This window comes from Solanum dulcamara, chromosome 8 (genome assembly GCF_947179165.1).
Source record: "Solanum dulcamara chromosome 8, daSolDulc1.2, whole genome shotgun sequence".
In the NCBI taxonomy this organism is placed as follows: Eukaryota; Viridiplantae; Streptophyta; class Magnoliopsida; order Solanales; family Solanaceae; genus Solanum; species Solanum dulcamara.
Window position 1 is genome coordinate 53,203,039 of NC_077244.1, and position 27,956 is coordinate 53,230,994.

Here is a 27,956-nt window from a genome sequence, read left to right on the forward strand (position 1 = left end):
ATTTACTTATATTTGGCACAATTGTGATGGAAATCATTAAGAATTTTCCCTAGGTCGCTTCTGGTCTATTAATAATGAAGTGGAAGTGAATAAAACCGTTCTAGGACTTTTCCCTTATTTAAGTCACATTTTGTCCCGCCACAGCGGAACTATCTTGATCTGGTGGCCCCACCCTGGTGGTACAGGTGTAGACAGAGATATCATAAAGAGTCTCAAAGTCTACCCTTTTACAACACACCCTTGTCCTAAGATGCCTTAAAATATACCTTTCACGCCTAGATCGATTCTGAGAGTTTTACTCACCTGAATACGATTTTGTAAGGCCATAAAGGCTACATAATATATTGTCTATAAACTAACCTAATTAACTAAATATTTAATCCCCTATCCATTTCCGGAGCACCCTAGACCTCATTTGACTCAAATTTTGTGCAAGTCTGGCCTAGACTTAAATTTTCCAAAGTCACTACCCAAATTTTTCTGGCCTAAATTCCTTCCCTATTGGTTCACCCATAAAGATGAGAGCAAGTCATTAAAATATACACCAATTTACCTATCACTCATCCTCGAGTGACTAATTAGGAAAGCAAAGCTAAGGTAGAGATAAAGTAGTACATGATTCGATGAACAGCTGGGGATACTTGTCTCGCATATCCTTTTTTGGTTTCCCAAGTAGCTTCTTCTACAAGACGATCCTTCCATTTAACTTTTACAGACTTAATCTATTTGGTCCTCAACTTCTGTATATCTTGATCTAAGACTGCGACCGGCTCTTTCTCGTATTGAAGATCCTTGTCCAACAAAACTAAGTCCCATTTAATGATTTAATCTACATCTCTATGGTACTTCTTCAGCATGGACACATGAAACATCGGATGTACTCTGTCAAGCTAGGTGGTAAAGCTAATCTGTAAGCCACTTGCCCTACACGGCCAAAAATCTCAAAAGGACAAATATAACAAAGGCTAAGCTTGTCTTTTTTACCAAACCTCGTTGCCTCTTTAATGGGTGATACTTTTAGAAGCACTTTCTCACCAGCCTAGAATGTCATGTCCCTTACCTTACGGTCACCATACTCTTTTAGGAGACCTTGAACTGCTATAATCTTAGCTTGGATACTACTTATCTTATCTTGAGCATCCCTTACTAAGTCAACCACCCAAGGTCTCTAATTCTCCAGCCTCAAACCACCCTGTGAGAGACAAGCATCCCCTCCCATAAAAGGGTTTCTAATGGTGCCATCTTAATGATGGAGTGATAATTATTATTGTAGGAGAACTCCCACAATGGCAAAAACTTGTCCCAATGTCCCCCAATGTCGATCACACATGCTCTCACATATCTTTCAGCACTTAGATGTTCCTCTCCAATTTTCCATCTATCTGTGGATGAAAGGTTGTACTGAAAGTGAGTTGAGTACCCAAATCCTCATGTAAGTTTCCCCAAAACTTAGAGGGGAACTGTGTAACATGGTCTGAAATGATAGAAAGTGGCATCCCATGCAGCCTTACTATCTTTTTCACATAAATCTTTGCCAATTGTTGTGCATTATAATCCACTCTAACCGCGATGAACTGGGCTGACTTTGTCAATCTGTCAACACCACCCAAATAGAATCATAATTTCCCCAAGGTCTTGGAAAGTCCCACCATGAAGTCCATGTCTATAGTTTCCCTCTTCCATTCAGGAATGGGCATTCTTTGAAGAAAACTTGTAGGTCTTTGGTACTCATATTTCGCCTGCTGACAATTCTGACACTTGGCTACATATTTATCTATGTCTTTCTTCATACCCAGCCATAAATACAGATGCTTTAAGTCTAAATATATCTTGGTCACTCTAGGATGTATAGAATACCATAAACTATAGGATTCAAACAACACTTTCTGAATTAAATTATCTACTCGGGGAACATAGATCCTTCCCCTAAAGTTGAGCACCCCACCTGCATCAAGGACTACATCTTGGGCCTCTCCCATCAAACTTTTTTCTCTAATCTCATTCAAATTCATATCCTCAAACTGCGTGATGTTAATTTCTTCAATAAAAGTAGGTCTTAGATCAACAATGCCCATCAGCCCACTCTTCTCTAAGATGCTTAGATTCATGAATTTTTCCTCCAAGGCCAGAATCTCTCTAGTTAGGGGCCGCTTACACGATCCTAAATAGGCTAGACTGCCCATGCAAACCGGCTTCTGGCTTAATGCGTCTGCCACCACATTAGCTTTACATGAATGATACTGGATGGTGACATTATAATCTTTGAGCAAATCCACCCCCCTTCGCTGTCTCAAGTTCAAATCTTTCTAGTTGAACACATGTTGCAAACTATGGTGGTTAGTAAACACCTTACACTTGACACCATAGAGATAATGTCTTTAGATTTTCAGAGCAAACACTACCGTTATAAACTCTAACTCATGAGTCGGGTAGTTTCTCTCATGAACCTTCAACTTCAATGACACATAGGCTATAACATTCTTATCATGTACCAACATAGCTCCCAAACCTGAATGTGAAGTATCATAATTAACAATAAATTCTTTATAGGCACCATGGTCAGAAGAATCTTGATCTTTGGCAAAATCTCCTTGCATTTGTCAGTCCACTCAAAGGGTACCTCCTTTTGAGTTAACCTAGTTAAATGGGTTGTGTTAGAAGCAAAGTTCCTTACAAACCAAAGATAATTGCTGGAAAGTCCCAAAAAACTCCTAACTTCAGTCACAAAGCTAGGCCGAACCCAGTTTTTCACCACTTCAATCTTTTGTGGGTCTACCATTACCCATTACTTCGAAAAAACCTGACCCATGAAGGCAATTAAAGGAAACCAGAATTCACACTTAGAAATTTTTGCATATAGCTTATGCTTTCAAGAATGATGGTTTGTATGTTTTTGCTCAATATACCATAATATCATTTATAAAAACAATTACGAAAGAATCTATGAATGGCTTGAAAACCCCATTCATCAAACTCATGAAGGCTACAGGTGCATTGGTCAACCCAAAAGACATTACTAAAAACTCATAGTGCCCATATCTTGTTCTAACATCTATTATAGGCACATCCTCAGGCCCAATCTTCAATAGATGGTACCCAAACCTGAGATCAATTTTTGGAAAGACTGAGGCACCTTGCAACTGATCAAAAAGGTCATAAATTTTTGGCAATGAGTACTTATTTTGAATGGTGCCTCTATTCAGTTGTCGGTAATCGATGCACATTCTTATGCTACCATCTTTTTTATTAACAAACAAGACTGGAGCACCCCACAGAGAAGTACTAGGATGGATAAACCCCTTATCAAGAAGTTCATATATTTGAGTCCTAAGCTCTCTCAACTCTGTTGGAGCCATAAGGTAAGGAGGAATAGAAATTGGGAGAGTGCCTAGCTCCAAATCAATACAAAAGTCTATGTCTCTATCGAGAGTCATACTAGGAAAGTCTATGGGGAACACATGTGGAAATTCATACACTATCGGAATAGACTCAATAGAGGGAGAATCCACATCAAAATTTCAAATATGAGCCAAATAGGCCAAAAAATCCTATCCCACCATTTTTAGTCTTCAGAAAGGATATGACCTTAGCTGGCTTAGTCTTGTACACCCGTTCCCACTCTAACCTTTCCCTTCCCAGAATCTCTAGAGTCACAGTCTTAGCACTATAGTTAAGCATAGCATAATAGGGGGACAACCACGTCATATCGAAGATCACGTTAAAATCGATCACGTCTAAAATTTCTAAGTCAACACAAGTCTAGAATCCCATAAATATAATAGAACAAGCATGATAAATATGGAGACTATAAAGACTCTTTAACAGGGGTAGAAACATTGATGGGGAATCAAGTACATCATATATCATACAAAAACCCAAGACATATCTTACTGACACATATGAAAGAGTAGACCCCAGATTAAATAAAATAGTAGTTATCCGGTCACAGACAAGAATAGTACATATGATCACTGCATCAGACACCTCAGTCTCGGTCTTGCTCAGAAAGGCATAAAACTAGGCCCTGTCCTCTTGATGGGCCACCTCCCTGCCTAGATGCACTACTTCCATACATGCAATACCATTACCTCAGCCTCTACGACCTCTAAAATTTCCTCCTCTCCCACTTTGTGGACATCCTCTACCGATCCCACCTCTGCCCGTGGGTACCACTACCTTGGCTTGCTGGGATGCTAAATCTATTTCGCGAAGGTGGTGACACTCCCTCTTGATGTGCCACGGCTCTTCATAATTAAAATAGTCACGCTCAAAGGATATCCCACTACCAACCATAAAAAAAGCTCTTTCTCCTTCCTGGGACGGATGCTATTGTGGGGTACCTAAAAAACTACCAGTAGAAGTGGGCAATGCTGACTAAATCTGTCGGGTTGTAATTGTCGTCCTGCCTACCCTCCTGAATAGGATCCCTGGAAGTTACCTGAACTCTTGATCTTCTTAGACAAAGCCTTGGCTTGCCCATCTAGTTGTACTACCTCTACCTTCTTCACAAAATTTGTGACCTTATTGAAATTCTTGCCTGATGAATTCATGTGAACAGACAAAACCTGCAACTCTTGGTTTAACTCCTTCATAAATAACCAGATTCTCTCCTCATAGAACTTGGCCTTATAGGTGGCAATTGACACACTACCCTGCTCCAAGACATGAATTCATCCTTCTTGCGATCCCTCAAGGTATGTGACACATATTTCTCTAAGAAAAAGGCATGAAACTAGACCCAAGTAAGTGGGGGTAATACTGGGGAACGACACTCTAGATAGTCCCTCCATCACTGCTTGGATTTACCCTGTAGATGAAATATCACAAACTTCACCATGTTCTTATGTACTATCCTTAACTTATGCAACCTCTCATAGCAGTCAAGGATGAACTCGTAGGCAACCTCACTCGTAGGAACTTTGTGAGCATGTCATGTTCAGTGTTAGTCATCATTGGCCTATAAATGGTCTGAAGAAGGCATCAGTGCCTACTACCTCGTCTACTAAAGGAGTTGTAGCAGCAAATAGGCGAGTATTAGTAGCTGGTGTTGTAGGCATGTTAGGAATGGCTCCAGTGCCAGCCAATCAATTCTAAATGGCCATGATCTATTAGGCTATTGTGGGCTATAGAGGGGGAAGACTGGCAGTCCAGATTGGGTGTACTCTACTAGTTCAGTAGTCTCCTCTTTCTCAACCTCTCTATTCTCTTCTAACTCCTTCTAGGTGTAGGAGGGGCCTTCTCTCTTACCACTTCCTCAAATGGAGCCTCACCCCTGACAGGCGTTGCTCTTCCCTGGCCTCTGTTGCGTCTTTCTCTCCTTCCGTTACCTCGGCCATGTCCTCTCACAATTGGATCCTCTTCTGGTTCAATACAAGTTACTGACCATACACCATTGTAGCGAGTGTTCTCCATCTGCGGGCAAGAGAGTGAAAGAGGTTAGATACTAATATGGATTTCTAGATACCAATGGAAATCAATTTATAGCACGAAGGAAAGAAAAGACAGAGAAACCTTTCCTAGAATCTTGTAGCCCCTCGAAGAACAATACAAACATCTCCGTACCATTCTACAAGATGCTACTAGACTCATTTTGGTACGTCGAGATCAACGAACCTAAGGTTCTAACACCAAATTTGTCACGACCCTGACCCACTGTGACTAGCACCCACACTAATTCTCTGGTAGGAGAACCACTAGTACAGTCCAAACTCACAACATTCACGAGATATAAGCAGTCTAAAGATGTGAAAGCAGGTTTAACCAATAAATAATACTGAGTTCCCATAAACTCAGAAATATGTAGATATAAACCCCAATATATGCAGAATTTAACTTCTAGGAACTGAAAGTCAAATATACTAAAACTTTAGAAAAACATCAAGTCTAGGAAAAATGTGGCGCAACCCCAAAAAGCCATAAAGTAAAAACAGTGCTTTAGAGTCTAAGTCCTGGAAGAGCGACTAGAATAAGGAGAGTTCACGACAACCTGAAAGAAATGGTTCACCCCTTGAACTCAAGTAGCTAACGATCCTTATTCTAGGTCTCTCAGCAGCCGTCTAAATATATCATGTACTCAACAAAGATAGAGCAAGTGTAGTATCAGTGCACAAAGTCAATAGTGTACTGATAGGATCATCCAGATAGCAGTAAGCGAGACATGGATAAGTAAAATACAACACAGTAAGCGCACATATACATAATAGACTATTAATATCTTATAACCAATGCCAACATGATCACAATTCATTACTCTTAACTATAATGCAATTTCACTTAAGGGTCCTCTCACAAAACCAATGAGCACTTAGTATGTATCAGAACGTGACATCCGATTCAAGATTTGTGTCAAAATGTGACAAACGATCCAAATATGTGTTGGAATGTGACACTCGATCCAAGTGTGTCAGAACGTGTCACCCGATCCAACCATGTAATTCAGCTAAATAACAATGAATAGTCACACTTATATATATACCAAGCATAGGTTTATCATAGGTCATGGCTAGCAGGTAGTCATTTCACATAGATCATTTCAATCTTCCCAATTCATATACACAAATTAATACGATAAAGTAATTTAGCAGGTACATAAATCACATACGGGAAAATAAACTATTACCTACCTTTAATTCAAGCTTTCGACCACTCTAAAGTGCGGGAGTTTTTCCTTTCTGGGTTCTTCCATCTTGTTCTTGGTTTGAAAATAGTAATAACATACAAAGGATCAATACAAGGGACTAATTTACATGAATTATAATATAATTCCCCTCCTAGACCAAACCCATGATCCTAACCCCCATTCTAGGGCTACTTTGCACCACTACTTTCAATCCAAAACCCTTCCCCAATGATCACCCATCGTAAATTATGGGTTCTAGGAATCAAATTAATGTTTATGGAGTAATTTACTTACCTTTGAAACAAATTGTGGTGGAAATTAGTAAGAATTCGCCTTAGGTCGCTTCTGGTCTCTTAAGAACGAAGTGGAAGTGAATAAAATCATTCTAGGACTTTTCTCCAACTTAAGTCACATTCTATCCTGCCACAGTGGGACCATCCTGCTCTGGCGGCCTACCCTAAGGGGTATAATCCCGCTGGCGGGATAGAAGGAGACAAAGAGCTTGTAAAGAGTCTCAAAGTCTCCCTTTTTATAATACAATTTTGTCCCAAGACGCCTTAAAATGTATATTACATGCCAAGATCGATTTCGAGAGTTTTACTCACCCGAATGTGATTCATTAAAGACGTACAAGCTCCGTAATGTCTTGCTTATCAACTAACCCAATCAACTAAAGATTCAATCCCCCATCCATTTCCGGATCACCCTAGACCTCACTTTACTCAAATTTCGTCCAATTCTTACTTAGGCTCAAATTTTCTGAAGTCACTACCCAAATGTTTCTAGCCCGGATTCCTTCCCTATTGGCTCTTCCGTAACGACGGGAGCAGGTCGTTACAATTATCCTCCCAATTCGCCTAATAAGTAGAATATATACATTGTAAGTATATTAGGTGACCATTTAGTAAATACTATAAGTATATTATATAATGTAAGAATTCTAGTATATATCATAAGTATATTATGTGAATATTTGGTATATATTGTAAGCATATTATGTATTGTAAGTATTCTATCATTACATGTATATTATGTGAATGTTTACATTCTTTTATATATTGATTGGTTTTTTTTGTGTATGTTGATTCAAATTTCAAATTCAAGTTTCAAATTTCAAAATTCAAAATTTAAAATGCAAATTTTAAATTTCAAATTTCAAATTGGACAATAAACTACAATTTCTGTAGATATTGTAATTTTTTTAAAGATAACACAGCTTGCCTCCCTTGGATATGGATGTTGCATACCCTTAACAAAATAAAATTCTTCCTTACCTATTTACCCAATATGTAAACCAGAGCAGGAAAGCATGAATCATATTTTTCTACACTGCTACATAGCAAAAAAATGTTGGTTAGATTTGGACCTTAACGTCTCCTCCATTCACCCACTCCCATACCCATTGGCTCCAGGACTTTAAAAACTTAACACTGGCGGTTCCTTCGCAAACAATAAGTTCAGAGGTGGAATGAGGGGAGTCATTAGAACACAAATGGTTATTGGGTTGTAGGCTTTGCTAAGAAAAGTTATAGCCATGCTCACACCATGGCTGAATTTGAAGCCCTCCAAACAGGCCTACAACTTGCCCACTCCCTTAACCCCTATCTAATCAAAGTGAAAACTAATTCCACTGAAATTTTGCAACTACTACTATATGATCAGCCTATTAACGAATCTAATGCTCTCTTGTGAAGGTCACTTTTGAAGATTGCGGAATCTAGTGGTACGACATAGCTTTCGCAAAGCAAACAAGATAGAAGATGTTTTGGCTAAACAAGGTTCCAAGCTAACAAGAAGTAACCAACCCCATGTTTTGTACAACCCTCCTGACTACGTCAAAACAGTTCTAAAAGTCGATCTAGAGGGTCTGTCATCTAGTAAACTAGTAACTCTAGTAACTTGTAATAAGTTAGCCCGTTTTGATAATCTTATGTAATCACTAACCATGATAGTGAGACTGAAGTATCTACTATTTATTTACTTAACTAATGATATATAATATTAACCTCCCCAAAAAAATGGAAGATGAAGTTGCAAATAAAATAATAGGCAAGAATTAATTAGAAATTATAGATAGATGGAGAAAATATTGTATGAAAAATAAAATGTGAATTTTCAATTTTTTAAATTCACAACGATTATAATTATATTTTAAAATTAAATAAACAATAATACACTATATTAAATAGATACCAAATTAATGAGTTGGAAAACAATCACGGCAACCAGTATGACTAAGGACATACAAGGCTACCAGTATGACTAAGGACATACAAGGCTAGGTTATCACTCAAAATTCTATTGTTTATATAGGTAATAAAGTAAATAATATACTTGCATGTTATTGAACTCTCTTGGCATAAAAACTATTTCTAAAGCAATGAAGTGGCTAAAATTTTGCATGAGAACTTGGATATGCACCAAACATGGGTCGTGGTGCAGTGGTGAACTGTTTCATCCTTAATCAGAGGTTTCGTGTTCGAGCCTTAAATATGAAGAAAATCATGTTGGGAGCGTCACCCTTGAATAGACCCTGCAGTGCGCGAAATGGATTTATTCAGAGCTCCATGGGCTCCGAACACCAGGTGGGAAACCGTTAAAAAAAAAGAGAGAAGTTGGGTATGCAATTTCATTAGCACCATCTTATTTCCTTTAAAAAATAATAATTCAGTGATTGAAAATCGCTTGTCCGTAGCTATAGAAAGAAGTGAAATTGATAACAAAGGAAAAGGACGAGCTAGTCAAATTCATATCACAATCCCAAGTTATGTCGTGTTATATTAGGGAAAAGTGAAAAGGGAAAAAAATGTGTCAAGTTTGAGCTAAAATACAGTAATAGCCATAGAGGTCACTCAATACACAACAAGTAGACCAACATAAACAAAACAATCCCATGGGAAACAACATAGGTTGCCACGTGAAAGGGGACCTTTTGGATACACCTTAATCTTGGACAGTTACTATCTTAATTGTCCTTATTTCACGCCTCTTTCATTCTCCCTCTTGTGTAGAAAAAAGAAGTCTGCATTATGAGTCTGATTAGTTTTATAATTGACAACAAATACTATTTCTGTCTTACTTGTCTTGTAAGGGGTTATTCACCGCAAAATGGAAGTGTTTTCCTCTGAGAGATACATACTACAAGGCAGAAGCTATAGCTAATAATATTGGATGAATCTATTTTATTTTAATTTGATCTAATAAGACGGAAAAAAAATTTCTATCAAATTTAAACCTACACATCGGTATTAGAGGCTCATGTTCTGCTTTGTTTAAATGCAATAATGTTATAAGGGGCATTCACAAAAAAATAAAGACATCTAATATTATATTTCTCAACGCCAAAGTGATCGAGAAATGTTCTTTCTCATGATCATCAACTCAAAGTGCACTAGATGCTTCTTGACAATCAAATTTTTCAAGAAGATCCACACAATCATTCGCTTGAGATACTTTGCTTAGATTGAAGAAATAAGGAGAGATCAAGATAAATTGTTCCTCGTGATTGATCCAAAATAGTGCTAGACTTTCTTGGAGATCAAGAACATATTGGAGTCCACCAGTTCTCAAATTACTTCATGGAAAACATTTCTCTCAAATGACTTTAATTATATTAAAGACATAGCTTCTTTATGTCTAGCTGACATTGTAGAGATTCAATATTTTTGTTAAAATGAATCATTTTTTCCTTACAGTCTTCATTATATCACCTTCCTCTTCTTTAGAATCCTTTGATTATAATTGAAAGGTGAACACCTAGAGTTGAGATTAATTAGAATGGGGGACACCAAGAAAACTTATTTAGACAAATAACCATTACATTTAAATAACCATTACATTTGTTTTCATTTATTTTTTTGGATTGGGTTTAAAAAAATGAAAAAGTGGGGTTGGTTTGTGGGGTCATGGGCTCTTTAATATTTTAAAACTTAGGTTATGAGGTCATGAGTCTCTTTAACGTTTCAAAAACTTAGATTATGGAGTCATGGACCTCTTTAACATTTCAAAAACTTAAGAATAAAATACAAGGTTATAAAAATACATTTGACCCAATATTTGAAACATTGATTAAATTTCAGTATAAAAAAATCTTACTATCCCAATATTAAAAAACATTAAATAAACTTCAATTTGTTGTGATTTAAATTCTAGAAACATTTCTGAAACTCTCTCCTTTCTTCTCCAACGCCTTTACATCTTCCAACTCTCCCCGTCTTCTCGAAATCATCAACCTGCGTAAACTTACCTTTCACTAACAACCAACCTTTTCTAGATCCCGTAAACGTTCCCCAAAATTCCTAAACATTACTGGAGTTCAAAATTCTCATCCTCGAGTTCAAAGCTCTCATCATTTTTCTCTCAGGTAAGTTTAATCGTGCTTTAATTATTATTTTTTATGTTCTTGATTATGTGTCATTATGACGTTTTACTTTGCAAAATCCCTAGAATATATTTGAATATCTATGTTTGTCCCATTCGATTTTAAAATTTCTACTGTATGAAGATCAAATTTACTGGTGTTTCTAGAGATTTTTGTCAATTGCATGATTGATTTTGTTGAAAGTAGTACTTATTTTGGATGTTTTATTTGAGCACTACTATGATTGTGTTAATAAACCAATGGTCGATACTATTACTCTGATTGGATTATTTTGGATAGTTTATCTTGGATGTTTTGCTTGAAGATAGTATAGTATGACTAAAACTAGAGGCGGAAACATTAAACGATCTACTCTTGTTGCTTCTAGAAAAAGAAACGAATACCAGAAGAAGTTTTTAAAATTTTAAAAAATTATCGTCGAAGAACCCGAGTGATGATGTTGAATCTATTAAGACGAAAAGCAATATCGAAAATAAGGAGAGTAGAAGATATACCCTTAGTAGAAATGAGGGTGATGATCATATCCTTGTCAATTTGAGTAAGAGATATCTCTAATAAGTCGTATGACCTAGCGACGTGGATGGATGAGATAGGATCATTTTCAGCGAAGATTTTTGTAAGAGCAAGGATGGTTGTTTATCATAATTTTAAAAAATTTCTAGTTGATGAAAAACTTTATCATGATTTTAAGGGTACTTATTTTGAACACTTGAGGCATCTCCGACTCATTTCAAGTTCAATGGACAGATGATCCATTTTATATTGTTGAGATGTGTCCAGAATGACAAAAAATTACATGAAATTTGATTTTATGTGAATGACAAGCCTACATGTTCTGGCTTAATAGAATTTGCATTGATTACAGACTGAATTGCTCAACATACCCCCATGAACCAAAAATGAACAAATTCCTTTAAAAAAGTTCGAATTTTCATTTAAAGTTGACCAAAAATAAGAGCATCCCTGCAACAAAATTGTTTAGTTTGATCAAGCGTACTAGACTGAATAAGGAGCATAAATTGAAGTGGTCTTTTGTTTGGTTTGTCCATGCCATGTTGCTTTCTCATGATTCGTCAAACATTGTAGATTCAAACCACATCAAGATGACAGATGATTTAGATTTCTTCATGAGTTATTCATGGGGGAAAGAGTATTTTGAATAAACATTGACGTATCTGAAGAAGAAAATTAATTTGAAAAAGCAGCGAAAATTGTATAATAAAAATAAAAATGCATAGTATGCTCTGTATGACTTTTTCTGGTCATTTTTGATACTTATTATCAATCATGTAGTTGATTTATGATAGACATTTATTTATTTATTTATTTATTTATTTATTTGTGTAGTACTTTATAGACTTTGTTTATTTATTTGTTCTTTTATTAATTCCAAGTTTTAATATATGAGGATTTTGTTCATCTTGAAAAAATATGTCTGAAAGTATTTGGATTCTCCTCTGTCCATTTCTCATTTACTTAGATGGCACACATAACATAATGAAGGCAATCCCTTTTAAGTACAAATAAAAAGTACGAATATATAAACTTATTTGTCATTATCTATATTTTTAAACTAATAAATGTTGTGTTATAATTATATTTCCTTTTTCATTTTAATAGATTTTGCATCCATATCTTCTCCCTACTGTCCGTGAGATAATAGAATTACATAGCAATATTTAATCCATATACAGTGAAATCTAATGACACGGTCATTTATGGCCAAATTAAAAGGTGTGTTCGTCCTCACTTCAATAGCATAGAGCGCAGAAAATGAATATTTGAGTGATCGTTGTCCTATCCAAGCTTGTGAAAAATTCTATTTTGAGTGGAAAGAAAAATGTACTGAGTACTTCTAATGATGGAAATATACGTGAGCATTTTGCATCCCTCGAGCAATCAATGATGGAAGTTGTTGCTTATATACGAAATGAGAAATTGAGGAGAATTAAAAAGAACAAAAAGAAATAAGGTAAACTAGTTTATATATTATAGATATTAAGTAATTTATTTGTATGAACGCTTAGCCACTAACCTTGCAGCAGTTGATGAAGAATTTGCAGCAATTGATGAAGAATTTGAAGCAGCCATTGATGAATACCTTGCAGCATCAATTGATGAATTGGAAGAAAAAAAGAAAGAAGAATAAAAAGAAAAGGAGAAGGTAGTAGATGAGGAAGAGAAGAAAGAAAAAGAAAAAGAGAAGGAGAAGACATCATATGAGGAAGACAAGAAAAAAGAAGAAAAGGAAGAGGAGAAGATGGAAGCGAAAAAAGAATGTAAAGGTGGAAGAGAAGGAAGAAGAGAATGAAGAAGAGAAGAAAGAAGAAGAAGGCTTAATCACTAATATGGCAGAAGAGGAAAAGAAATATGAAAAAGACAATGGTGAGAATGCAGTGGACATGATGGGTATTGTTATTAAACCAAATGGTGCGGATGTTGGTGTAACGACCCGGAATCAGATATGATGGCACTCATGAAACCCACCAAGAGAGTCGGCCTAAGAGTCTGAACAATTCAAAATAAGAGAAATTAAAAGCAGAAATGTAAAGCTAATATGATATAGAAAAGGATAAGTGGATAATAGATTCTAAACCATCTAAAACTTGGTGTCACATGTACAAGCCACTATTTCAATAGAAACAAAATGATACAAGTCTATATGTCTCAGTCATCAAGTAGAAAAAAGCATAAAGTAAGTGGGCGGCGAGAGTCTACTAAAGAAGAAAAACCGCTACCTCTCTCTTGACCAGAAGCTTGGCCCAATCAAAAAAGTACTAAGAACAATAGGTATCGGGCTCTAATCCTACATAAATGTAGAATCAAGGAGTGAGCACCAACAATACAGTACTCAGCAAAATGGAAACTAAATTCTAAGTAAAGCAATGTGGAACACAGGTACTACTAACATCCCAATCACAATCCTCCACAACTACACACATGCACTCAGACAACCTAATCTATATAGTTTATATCACAATTATACAAGAATACTAAATAGTCCACAAATAAAAAGTTCAAATACATTCTCACCGCTATACTCAGGAAAATACAGGATATCTCAAATCACAATCAATCACATGATAAAATAGATGTAAATGCACTATCAAATATCCTGATGCATATCTATCCTACGATATACATCCACTCATCACCTCAGACTAGAACCCATGGGAACCTCACATAGACCATGTATCCACTGGAAAAGACCTCCGCCAATATATGCCAAAAAAGATCTTGGTCAGAATATCCGCCGAAAAAAACCTTGGTAAATTACCTCTATCGGTGGAAACCTAAGTCCCAATATTCAGTACCTCACTCATATAATTTCTCAGTGATCATAGATAAAATATATTCACAAGTAATGAGTGAATCGGGATAAATATTCACACAAGATGCCATATAATCCACAATCACACAATCGATCAATGTCCCGTAGTTCACAACACTTAGAAAATTAACCCTATCCGAATTTCCATTGTCGTACTTCAACTGTTATAATTCAATTCAATCTAATGACCCAACACACCTTAATCCCCTCACATAGAAAAATACAAAGTTCAACATACTTAACAATGGTTAGAATTCCACTTGCCTTAGACAAAGGTTACGAACAATCCAAAATCACCATTTTTTTCTCCGACAATACTCTAAATCACTACAATCTAATCAATTATAGACTCACAATCAAATTCTGAAGCTATTGACATTAAAATCAAGAAACTCGAGGAAATGCGTAAAATGATCAAAAATTTCATATCGAAAATCAAACTCAGAATCTGATTATTTTTAGATGAAACATTCTCCGAGTAATAAGAATCTAATGGTTAAACCATTTCAAAAATGGAGTTAAAATGAGTTGAAAATCAATAGAAAACTAAATTTGCATTGTTCTTGAAAACCTCAATTACTCCAACTCAAAATCACCAATTTCATGTTTAAAAGTCCAAATAAGTAAATGGGTAATCAAGAAAATAGGTTAGAATAGCTTACCCAATGTTTTCTCCGCAAAGAATTCCTTCCAAATCTCATAAACCATGCTTTGAAATGATAAAAATGGCAAAATCCCATATAAACACTGTTCAGCGAAAACGGATAACATATTTTGCGGACGCGGAGAAGGAACCCAGTACACTCCTCGAACACGAAGAAGGAACCCAGTACACTCTGCGAAAGTTGCCTTTCTTCCACGAACAGAGATGGAAAACGTTACCCTCTAAAAACGCAGAGAGGGATTTGCTAGGCACCAGATAGCAGATTTTTGGCAAGTTGCAAAGTCACGGAATAGACTCTCGGAATTAGTTTGGAACCCCATATGCACAAACCATATATGCAACCCTACTAAATCGACGTTCCGGACTCAATGAAATCATTAAAATTCGACTTTGAGGCCTCTTTGACCCAAAATCTGATAAGTCACAACTAAATTAGTTTTGGCACTTGAAATACCCAAAATACCCTCGAGACAACTAAAAATTATAACGAAGCCATTTCTAGCGTTAGAATCACCTCCCGAAACCATTAGAACCATAAGAAATCTAATCCAAGCAACCGAACCCCAAATATTGACCAAAGTTAAACTTGGATCAAACTTTAACTAAATTTCCATCTTCAGACCTAAATTTTACATTTTAACTCCAAATCTGATTTCGATAAATCTTCTAGACCAATTTCCACATTATAAAATTGATCTATCAATAGAATTTCATTTCGAGACTCGAAACTCCAAATGACTCTAAAACTCAAAATTTGACAACATAAGTTTTTAAAACCCATTTCTCAAGAAAAACCTCAACTTTTCACAACATTTCCGAAAACTAACTTTCAGACCCAACCAAAAGTGATTCGGGGCAACTGACGATAGAAAAACAATAATTTTGTCAAAAATATCAAAAATGACCTTTTGGATCATTACATCATCCACCAATAAAAAGAATGTTCGTCCTCAAACATAAAGTAAAAGAAAGAAGGATACTCGACGCTACCAAGATTCTTAGGCTTAGCCTCCAAATTCAGTATTTGCCTCTCCCCAAGTGAACTCAGCCTTAAACAATATCATCAGGATCCGTTATCAAAACTGAACTTCTAAATCAAAATTGAAGAAAATATACAAACCAAGAGTGATTACCTAGCTACATGCTAATCCATGAATCGAACCTAAATCGAAACTCTCTAAATCACAACACAACCATCAAAATGAACCCTTTTTCCACATAACAATGGGAGAATTCTAAACTTGACTCACTAAAATCAGAGGTGAGCCTGAATCAACCACCAACAACTCATAACACACGAACCATCACAGACTAGCAAAGTTCTATTTTCACAGCCAAACCTTCCCACAAGCCTAAGCCATACAAATTTGATTCATAGACATTGGACACTCATCATAGGGGAATCAAATATATCTGGCCAAAAAAATGAAATAGTAACACAACCATCTAGCGAGAGATACCCCCACGCACAAAGAACCTCAAACAACACTATCAAAATTGTCAGATCAGTACCTGTAATTGTAAATAACCCCTTAGAGCGGTAGAACTAGACCCAATGAGCCCTCACATTCAATTATACATAGATGGAACATGAACTTGACGATGAGGTGTATAAAAAGACTACCAGTCACCGCAAATATATATGGTATCCTCTTTATAAGTCCTCATATGCAAGGTGATACCCCTGTGCAAGCATTTTGCCTACCGAAAGGGCATGGATCGGTACCTCCGATCCATATTAGAAATCCACCCATGGAAATGAAAACACACATGGGCATAGACAAGGAATCATACTCCAAAACCATGTCTCAAACTGAGTAGGTGGTCATATAAGAATGTACAGAATTGAAGTTGAATGACACAAGATATTCTTTCCATAGTGTCCATACCACACATTCCCATCCGTCTGACTTCACAATCAACCATCGTAGGCATACTTGATTTATCAACTTCTTCATACTCTTTATAGTCCTCCACCAAATCCCACACTCCCAATACTACAAGAATGTCATAGTCATACCGGTCAGTTACTTTACTTCTTAAATTGTCACTAGTATCAAGGTCCTCTTAGCAACAAATTATGGACTCCAAAATTTGAACTATTGACCTCTCTCCTTTCATTTACGCATCCCAAGACAAGTACGGGTCTCAACCAATTGCTAAATTCCAAGTTTTGAATCTCATGGTACTTTTCCATTAAGATAGAACTATTAAAACACGACCAATATCAATTCCATGTAATCTTACACTTACCCAATTTCAACTACTATTCAACCATCATGTACTTCATCTCAAAACTTAGAGAAATTTTTGGTCACCCTGACAGTTTTGGATACTATGAGCATGCAACCCCTATGTATCATCAGGTGAATATGTATTTCATCGCAACAATCTGTGTAGTCCCATCAAACGAGTAGTATTAATCCAACTTTAAATCTTTAATAACCATAAAGAACTATAAGCCCTTCCTACAGCGCACCCATAAGTCGCGTACAATAAGTTGAGCAATCTAACCCTACATAAAACACAAAATCTTCAATACCTTACTGTTTATCACCCAATCTAAAACCACACCAAACCTTCAAAAAGTTGTTGATGACCCATCATGCATCCGTGCTCAACCAAACCACCTTGCGTTGTCATAGCTGAACTCAAAGATGAAAACCCATACAACCTTCAACTTTGAACCTAGGGATCTACACCTAAGTCTTATTTCTTCGCATTTCTTAGATTGTATCCACCACGCAATACGGCTAGAAAATTCAAACTCTTAAATCATACTCATGACCCAATACCAAAAATATTTGAACTCTTTGGTGCACCAGACTCGTGTTCCTTTTCTTAACTCATTTATCATCATTATTTTCTTTTCCAAGCATCCACAACATATTTCCTTTTAACTTAAATCAAGCTTTTCAAATGAAAACTTCATTAAATTCTTTTACAACTGAAAGTAATGAGATACACAACTCAAACCATGTACAAGTTCTCCCAAATGTTCAATAATCGACACAATCAATCATTCCTTACCTTTCCAATTCATACATTGACAAAACCCAACCACCACGAATGTAGACTTACGATGTAAAACTTGAGATTTCCATTCAAATCGTGTAAACCAATACCTTTATCAATCAACATTAGCCCATACCTTGAAGATTTTATTTAATCACATACCTTACCTTATCATTAGACACTTATACATTAATCTTACCCTATCCCTCAATAGGAACCCAAATTGTGTCAGTTGTCAAACTCGTGAACACTATAGAACTTACGACAACGCTAGAGCCAAATGTCCATGGACTCCACTCTCAATGAATGCTCAATTCGACTGATGAACACTAAATACTATTCCCATGACCAGAACAAGATGGACGAAGCCTTATGTTTCTGAACCCAACTTTCCAACATCTTTTAAGTTAAATCCTTGAAATCCTCAATCAAAGTAAGCATTCTTGTCCTCCCTTCATTCCAAAGGCTAATCTACATACTATCGATTCTCTGATCATAAGTTGAAACTCTTTTCAATTCTACTTGAGTGGTTCGCAATAACTCATACAACCTTCCATATAACTACACTACTCATCAAATAGTAGCAATCATAACCTTAGATACTTGCAAGTCGTCATCATCATACTGGATCCCCTTAGCCAAAAGTCAACACCATATAGTTGAATCCTAATTAGAGTCCATCCGAACTAACATTACCATGTTCAGCAACCCTTGACATCATCATGGAGTCAACCTTATCATCTACATGATACCTCAAACTCATTGTACAATCTCATCTCATGAATTAACCAATTCTTATAATTGTTTTCTCATTGATACACTTACTCGTCTTAACACAGATATACTCATTGGAATTTTCCTTACCTAAAAACATGTCTCTTTATTATCAGTCTACTCATTTTGGCTTATCATAAGGTCACCGGTCCCCAATTTAACCACGTCAACTCAAATGTCACACCTTGCCGAAGAGACAGAAAAAGATCGATTCACTCGATCCACCACTATAACTTTCCTTATAAATATTTCTTAATCCAAGCATTCATAGGAACAACTTCTTGATTTCTCAACTAAAAATGCAACCTCAAAACCTCGTTACCCGAGTAGCTGAAATAGCTGATAACTCCATAGATGTCTCTATTTCCATGAATCACTAGTACCATGCCACGAATATCATCTAGATCCACCACTATATCACCTTATATCCATTGAGAAGGGTATACTCAAATAGACCGCACATTTATAAACATGAAATAGCTACAAAACATTATCAAAATATTTTAGTCTCTAGCCGGAAGATATATGCACCATTCCGTAATCCAGGTCGATAATAGAAGCAACATAAAAAATAACCTCACCTAAGTAAACACAAGTATCTCAGCAGTAGATGTGTCATAACCTTTCCTGATATAAACTTACTCTATAAAATTATTGTAGAAATTCTACTCTTAATTGACATAACATCACCATCATCATGCACCATGCAACCTATCCTTTTATGATGAATTTCATAGTCTGTAGTCCCCAAAGTCACAGTGCTCACCGCATACTCATTCCCCTAATTATACGATTTTTTATTGTCAAACCACTTCAGATGTTGAATAAGCCACACCAATGCTATTTTTTATTGCTGAATAACTAACCAGAAGGGATGAGATGTTTATGGAGTCTCTTAAAAATCATTCACCTTTCAATGACATAACCTCAAAACATATCATTAAATCATAACCTTACTCATCTCTTTCATTTCACAGAGGTTTCTAAGTCTGACTACATATCCTTCCCATAATTATATCACTTCCACCTCAATGCTAGATCTGACACTAACACCAAGAGACGACACCTCAATTGCTCACACGTAGGACCAAGCAGAAGTCATCGCTATAAGGCAAAGGATGGAGTAAAGCGATATAAATTAGATCGGATCAAAAGCACACGATAGAGAATCAAGAAGTGAAGGTATTTCTTAATGGTCTTCATATCCTTTCGAAGATAAGTACAAGTGTCTCCATACCAATCCTCAAGACTCTACTTAGACATAGTTTGTACACATGAGACCTATGCACCTAAGGCTCTGATACTAATTTATCACGACCCAAAATTAGGTATGATGATACTCATCTAACCTACCAAGACAAGTCAACCTTAGAGTCTGAACAATTCAAAATAAGCAAAAATGAAAGTGAAAATGTAAAGTTTAATATGATATAGATAAGGATAAGTGGAAAATAAATTCTAAACCACCAAAAACTTAGTGTCACATGTACAAGCCACTATTTCAACATAAAAGAAAATGATATAAGTCTATATTTCTCAATCCTCAAGTAGAATAAAACATAAACTAAGTGGGCAGCAAGAGTTGTGGTTGAAAAAGTGACAACCTCACAACATACTTATGCTTTCTCAAGCATTACTCTAAGGATGTTGATTGTATAACCACAACTCTTCCTCATGCGTTGATCACCACCCTCAATTTATGTGGACTCATACTTGATCATATGACTTGTTTAAACTCATTTAATTGGATAAATTTCAATAATATAATTTATTATTAATTAATTATTCTCCTTTTTAAATTCTACTAGTCATAGTATATATATAAGTATCATGTTCTAGTAGGTGCAGTATTGATCAATTTTGGACCATTCTACTCACATATATTTTACTAATAATGGAGTGTAAATCTCGTTGGTCCAACATAAACCATGCACATGGAAAAGTATCGACTCGATGAATGGTCTATATATTATTGTTATACCTTAAAATTATCAAAATACTCTTAGAAGATAGCGCACTCGCATAACGTATCATCCCTAATTTTTTTAGCCAATTCGATATCGAAATACATGATTAGGGGAGAATCATGTAGCAAAGTGGTCTTTTTTGAATTTTGAATCAATCGGGTGAAAAGATAATTTTTGACGACAAAATTGCATTTCCAGAAGGATGCGCAATCGGTCTGCATCATGGACTTGCTCCCCCAATTTTTCCTGAAATCTGACGAAAAACCAATTTGTCCATAAATTGCACTTCACGAATGTGTTTTATGAGTTACTCATAAAATGCATTAACTGAATGTGTTTCATGAGTATTTTGTTCGCACGTATTTCAGTTTTAGTGAGGGGCATTTCAGTCTTTCTCCACCTTTTCTAAACTTAACTCAGGCCTTTTTGGGACTAGATTTAACCCTTTATTAGTAACCAAAGGGGTTTTATTCTCATTCACTCTTAGAAACTTTTGAGAGCGAGGAGTAAAGAGGAGGGGAAGAGATAGGGTTCCATAATTTCAAGTGAGGTCTTCAAGTTTTGAGTAGATAATCGTCATTTCAGATATGTAATGCTAAACTAAAGCATGATCCTTGTTCTTCCATGTGCCATATGATTGTGATAGGTTGATTTATGAATGAATTGAGTCCCCATGATTATGTTTCTTGAGAATTTCCTTAAATTTAACATATTTTCATAATATTGCGTAATTGATAATTTCCACAAACTTGTTTCTTTAACAAATGATTTAAACTACTTATTTCATAAATCCTAAAAGTATTTTTGACTAATATTGGATGTATATGCCTAAGGATTGAGTCTAGAGCCTTGAACTTGGGAACACATGACTGTGATTGGGATGTGAGCATGATGATAATCTTGATGAAACTGATAGTCCTTTATATCTTCATAATTAAACCCAACTGAATAGTCCCAACTGAATGATTGTCATAAATGATTGTCCAAACTACTCTTATATAAATAATTGGGAAAGATTGGATAATTGATTGGTTAAACAGATTAATTGGCTCGAACTAATGAACTGATAAGAGTCCATATGAGACTTATTTATTGGTTTCATTGGGATTGATTTCCTTATGGGAATTGAGACTTGGGAGGAGTATAGAACACTAAATTGCATAAGAGTAAGGAATAACTCAAACTCAATAACTACGCAGCCAAACATAGGATAGGATTGAATCGTTAACTTGGATATTTCTCTATTTATATTGTCCTGACATGATAGGACTTGATTGATTGTTGGATTCATAATTGGGTAATTCATTCTTTATCCTAGAAAAGTATTGAATGGATGTGGAAACAACGTCAGCTTGTTGTACTATCACTAGCTCATAAGTGATGGTTGTTGGATAAGAGAAACTCTCATATAGGTCTTGATAATACTCTAATTAGATTGGATAGGATTGGATTGTATATGATTGGTCTCTGTCTAAACCTTACTCTTACTTTAGACTTATGTCATTCTGATTGAGTTTCTTATCTTTCTGATTTGAGAGGTCTCAACTAATATTATTCTACCTTGATACATGTTTTATTTTGCCATATTAAATACTCGTATATTTTACGTAGTGACGTCCACTTGGACCTACATCATTTTAAGATACAGAGACAGGTTCTAGAGATTATCAACAGGCACACCATTGAGTATCTGTTCACATTCAACTGATTGGTGAGTCCTACCTTGCATTCGAAGGATACCACTCATGTTATTCTTACTTTGAGTTTAGTCCTTTCATTTTAATTTGAGGTAGTCATGAACCTCTCATTGGCACCATTTAGAAAATAGTGATAGAGGATTCTTAGACTATATATAAATGAATTGATTGAGTATTTCTATTCCATGAATCACTCTTGTCAGACTATTTTCATGACATAGATTAGAGTTTGAATTGTTGGCATATGGCCTTTCTTACTTGAGTTAAATTGTTGATTGGAATTATTGACACCCAATTTTGACTCTCCACGACATAAATTAATTATTTAGCTTCTTTAATTTCTAACATTTTAAAATAATTAGTTTTCATAAAAATTAAAATATTTTCATGTAATTCTTAATTTATTTTGTTATTTTTAATTAATTTTTGAATAATGTATATATTTCTATATAATTATACCATTAATTATTACTTTTTGTCATTAATTGGAAATCGTCTCATAAAGATTTTGTGTTAAACTAAATATTTTGTTAATTATTTTGACTTAATTAATAGACTCATATTTTAAGTTAATTATTTTACTTTGTAAAAATTTAAAAACTCATTAATTAATTGATATTAGTTTGTCTTATTTAAATTTTAGTCGAATTCTCCAATTATACTCAATTTGGGTAATTTCTTAATTCTTTTGGCTATATTTAAAATGATGTGTCCCTTTCTTAATTTCAAATCTAACCATTTTAACCCAAAACCCACTGCCCATTCCCCCACTATACTAAAATTATTAACTAACAGACCCCAGGCCATTCCCCCACTATACTAAAATTTTGAACTAGCAGACCCTACTGCCCATTTGCCTAACAAATATAATCAGCAAAACAAATAACCCCATATCTATAACACCCCCCAAAATTCTTCACTAAGATTCGGACCCTTCTTCGTATACGTGTAGGATCGAACCCGACTATTGTGAAGTGTATGCATGAGTTAGGATGAGTTCCCAATTAATTGAATAGTGTTAGAGGTGATGTGGGATCACAGAGGATCCCTAGAACCAAGCTAAGTCCAAAGAATTCGTCTTCGCTAAGTTTTAGAATAAGTCCGTATAAGGGGTCGACTTCTAACGACCATACCTTTTGAAAGATGACGATCTGGGTGGACCATGACCTATTAAATTAAAGGTCTTCGAGTCTTCTTTCCAACGCCATCAAGATTGTAATTTTTGGAGTTCGGAGTCAAAAGTTATAACTATCCTTAGACGGATTAGTACTGCTGGAATTTCAGGCCTGGGTGACAACTGTTGGAAACCTGGGCTTGGCACCGCAGTGGAGCGATGTGCCACTATCGCGCCAGGAAAAAGCCTCAGTAGTTTGGTCCCTGGCGCAGCACACCACTACAAAATGTGCAGGGTTTCCAAGCCTATTTTCCAGAACCCAGAAAATATAGGCTCGGCGTTGTAAGGGCGCGATGCGCTACTATAGCACCATTAAATAGCCTCAGTAGTTTGGTCCTTGGCGCGATGCGCCACTATCGCGCCAGGAGTGTTTTAGCCCCTTTTTCCAGATTTTCGAAGAAAGGGCAAATTGGGCATTTCCCAAATTATATATACACACTAGCCTTGGATGTTTTTGGACCATTTTTCAGTTCCTCTCTCTCTCTAAAAAAGCCCTAGAAATTCCCTCTCTTCTCCTTCAAATCTTTCTCCAACAAGGATTGCCTTCAAGAACTTCAAAGAATCAAGCCTTCCATTGAAGACCTAACATCAAGGTTTCTTCAAAGTCATCACCTAGGTATGTAAGGCTACTCAAAGCATGGGTTGAGTCCACCCATGTGCCCTACATCTTCTTTGAGATTGATTGTTCATAAGAATAAAGTTTATTAATAGAGTTAGGTCCAAATAGGTCCTTTTCATCTATTACCCTAATTTCTATCATATTGATGTTGTGAAGTCAAGAAAGTGATGTGCTATATGTTGGTATAAGTTGATTGATATGAGAGGTCGAACATATATTGTTAATTTCTTAACTATGTTGATTATGATAAAGAATGTTAATTTTCATAAATATGTTGCTTATCTTGAATTGTTGATTTAAAATCTTGGAGTTGTGATGAGTCCGAAAAGATTTGTTAAATGAATAGAGGAATGAATGGATAGGTTTGTATGTTGTTATAAATGGATATTTAATTTACTTTTGAAAGATATGATTGGAATTGATCGAATAGTATGATTGGGGGAGGTTTGATTGTGATAGAGTTGATGAGTTGACAAGGTTGTAAATGAGACTTGTCGATATGATTTGACTGAGTTGATTGGATGGAGTTTTATGAGCATTGAGTTTTGGAAGGAGTATCGAGCACCGAATTGGGTAAGAGTAAGTAATAACTCAAATCCAATAACTACGTCGCCAAACGTAGGAGGGGATGGAACCGTTAAAGTTGGATGCTTCCCCAAAATTATTGTCCTGATATTATAAGACTTGGTTGGATTGGATCCATGATTGGTTGATTCATTCATACCCTAGCAAAGTATGAACGGATGTGGCAATAACGTCATCTTGTTGTACTATCACTGGCTCATACGTTATGGTTATCGGATAAGAGAAACTCCCATATAGGTCTTGATAGTAATCTGAGTCGGATTGGGTTGAATTGTATGTGAATGGTCCCGTCTAAACCACATTCTTGTTTAGACTTAAGACATTTGATTGAGTTGTTCTTCTTTCTTAGTTGAGATTCTGAGTTGGTTGATTATTTCTGATGTTGTTTCATTCGGCCATTTTACATTATCGTATATTCCATATACTAACGCCATTTGGCCTGCATCATTTTATGATGCAGAGATAGGTACTAGAGATTGTCAAGCGGTGCACCATTGAAGATCGACTTACTTCTAGCTAGTTGGTGAGTCCTCCCTGTTCTGGAGGATACCGAGATTTATGTTTGTAGTTGTGATTTGTTTTTCCCTTATTTTGGTTTTTAGTAGCCATGGACTTGTTATTGGAGGCTTCATAGACTAGAGTGTGGAAGTATTGGATTGTTCGTTTTGTCTAGTTTTATTCTATCTAGTTATTGATTGGGTATTTGTTTGGACTTTGGCCCTAAAATTATGAATAGTATTCTTATAATAGAGTCTTCCGCCGATAAAATATGATTGAATGAAAGTGTGACTAGACCAAGTGGTTCGCTTGAAGGCTAGAAATGGCTTTCGAGTGCTGGCCACATCTAGGATACCCTCTCGGGGTGTGACAAACATGGTATCAAAGCACAGAGTTCAAGAAGCCTAGGGAGTCTATAAATCCGTGTCTAGTAGAGTCTTGCTTATGGGTGTGTTGTGCACCACACTTATAATCAGGAGGTTATGAGACATTAAGAAATATTTCACTTCTTTCATACTCTGAATTCATGCGATAGAGTTAAACTCTATCAAACTTCCTTTCTAATTCGTGCATTTATACGTTATACATAATACCTCCTAAACGTACTACTAGCTAGAGGAATGCTGATAACACAGAGATGCCACAGTCAGAGGTACGCCCATCGAGGGCTAGAGGCCGACCTGCGAGGTATGTGGAGGCACCTCAAGTGCCTACTACTCCACCTGTACCAACTTTAGAAGCATATTTTTGAGGAACGATTGCTATGCTCACTCAACTAGTACCCAAAATGGTAACCAGAGTTCACCAACTCTTAGCTCTAGTTCCCAAGAGCCATCTGCTGCCACCAGAATTAGAGACTTTCTGAGAATGAATCCGCCGGCATTCACAGGGTCTAAGGTTGATGAAGACCCCCAAACTTTTATTGATGAGATATGGAAGATCCTGAAAGCTATGCATGCTACGGAGATCGAGGGGGTTGAGTTGTCAACTCAAAGATGTGGCAAACATTTGGTATAACCAATAGGAATAAGGTAGAGGTGAGGATGATGAACCTTCTATGTTGGATGAATTTGAAGGAGCCTTTCTTGACCACTTCTTTCCTAGAGAATTGAGGAATGCAAAAGTGGAGGAGTTTGTGAATTTGAAACAAGAGGGTATGACCGTTAAAGAGTACAATCTGAGGTTCATCCAACTATCCATATATGCTCCAGAGATGATCCCAGATACGAGGTCAAAGATGAGAAAGTTTATCTCCTAATTGGGAAGACATGTGAAGAAGGAGTGCAAAGCGGCATTATTAATCTCGGACATGGATACTTCCAGATTAATAGTGTATACTTAACAGGTGGAGGATGAGAAGAGGAAAGACAAAGAAGAGCATCTGATCAAGAAGGCAAAATCAGCAGGGCATGAAAATGAACAGAGGCAAAACAAGGGCAACAGGTCCTTCTTTTAGAAGAGGCCTTCCAACTATGCCTCATCTACCGCCAGTGCACCTATACCGCAGAATAGGTATGATCGGCAGGGACAGAGTCGCCAGAATTTTAGACCCCAGGGCTCTTAATCCCAGGCTAGCATGGGTCAAAGTTCGAGGGGAAAACTGCCATGCTGCAAGTGCGGTAAGCTCCATTTGGGAGAATGTAGAGAAGGGAATAAGGGCTATTATAAATATGGCCAAGTGGGCCATTTTTAGAGGGAGTGTTCGACATGGGGCAATAGGTCCCACTATTTTACCACCGCACCACCAGCTAAAGGTAATTAGAGGGGCACTACTTTAGGTACGAGCGGAGGTACAAACCATCTATATGCCATGGGTAGTCGCTAAGATCAGGAGGACTCCCCAAATGTCATGATGGGTATGATTCGAGTCTTTTCTCTTGACTGTTATGTTTTGATTGATCCGAGTTCCACACTATATTTTATGACTACTTACGTGGCAACTAAATTCAATAGAATTCCTGAATGTCTTCGTGAGGTACTCTTATCGGTGATTCTATCATAGCTGAGGAAGTCTATAGAGATTGCACTGTGTCAATCTATCACAGGGACACCTTGGCTGACTTAGTTGAGTTGGACATGGTTGATTTTGATGTGATCCTTGGCATGGAATGGCTTTATGTCTGTTATTCCTTAATTGATTGTAGGACTCAGATTGTCAAGTTCAAATTCCCGAATAAGGCTATCATAGAGTGGAAGGGTAGTCCTGTCATGCCTAAGGGTAAGTTTATTTCATACCTTAAGGCTAGAAATCTAATCTCAAAAGGGTGTATTTATCACATTATCCGAGTGAAAGATGACAAGGTTGAGTCCCCATCCCTTGAGTCGGTTCCGATTGTTAATGAGTTTCTCAAAGTCTTTCTTGAAGACCTGCCCGGAGTCCCTCCTAATAGGGAGATCGACTTTGGAATTGATGTTCTTCCTGATACCCAGCCTATCTCTATCCCTCCATATAGAATGGCTCCGGCTAAGTTGAAAGAGTTGAAAGAACAGTTGAAAGACTTGTTAGATAAGGGATTCATTAGGCCGAGTGTCTTACCAAGGGGTGTTTCTATCCTATTTATGCAAAATAAATATGGGTCCCTTAGAGTGTGTATTGCTTATAGGCATCTGAACAAGGTTACCATAAAGAACA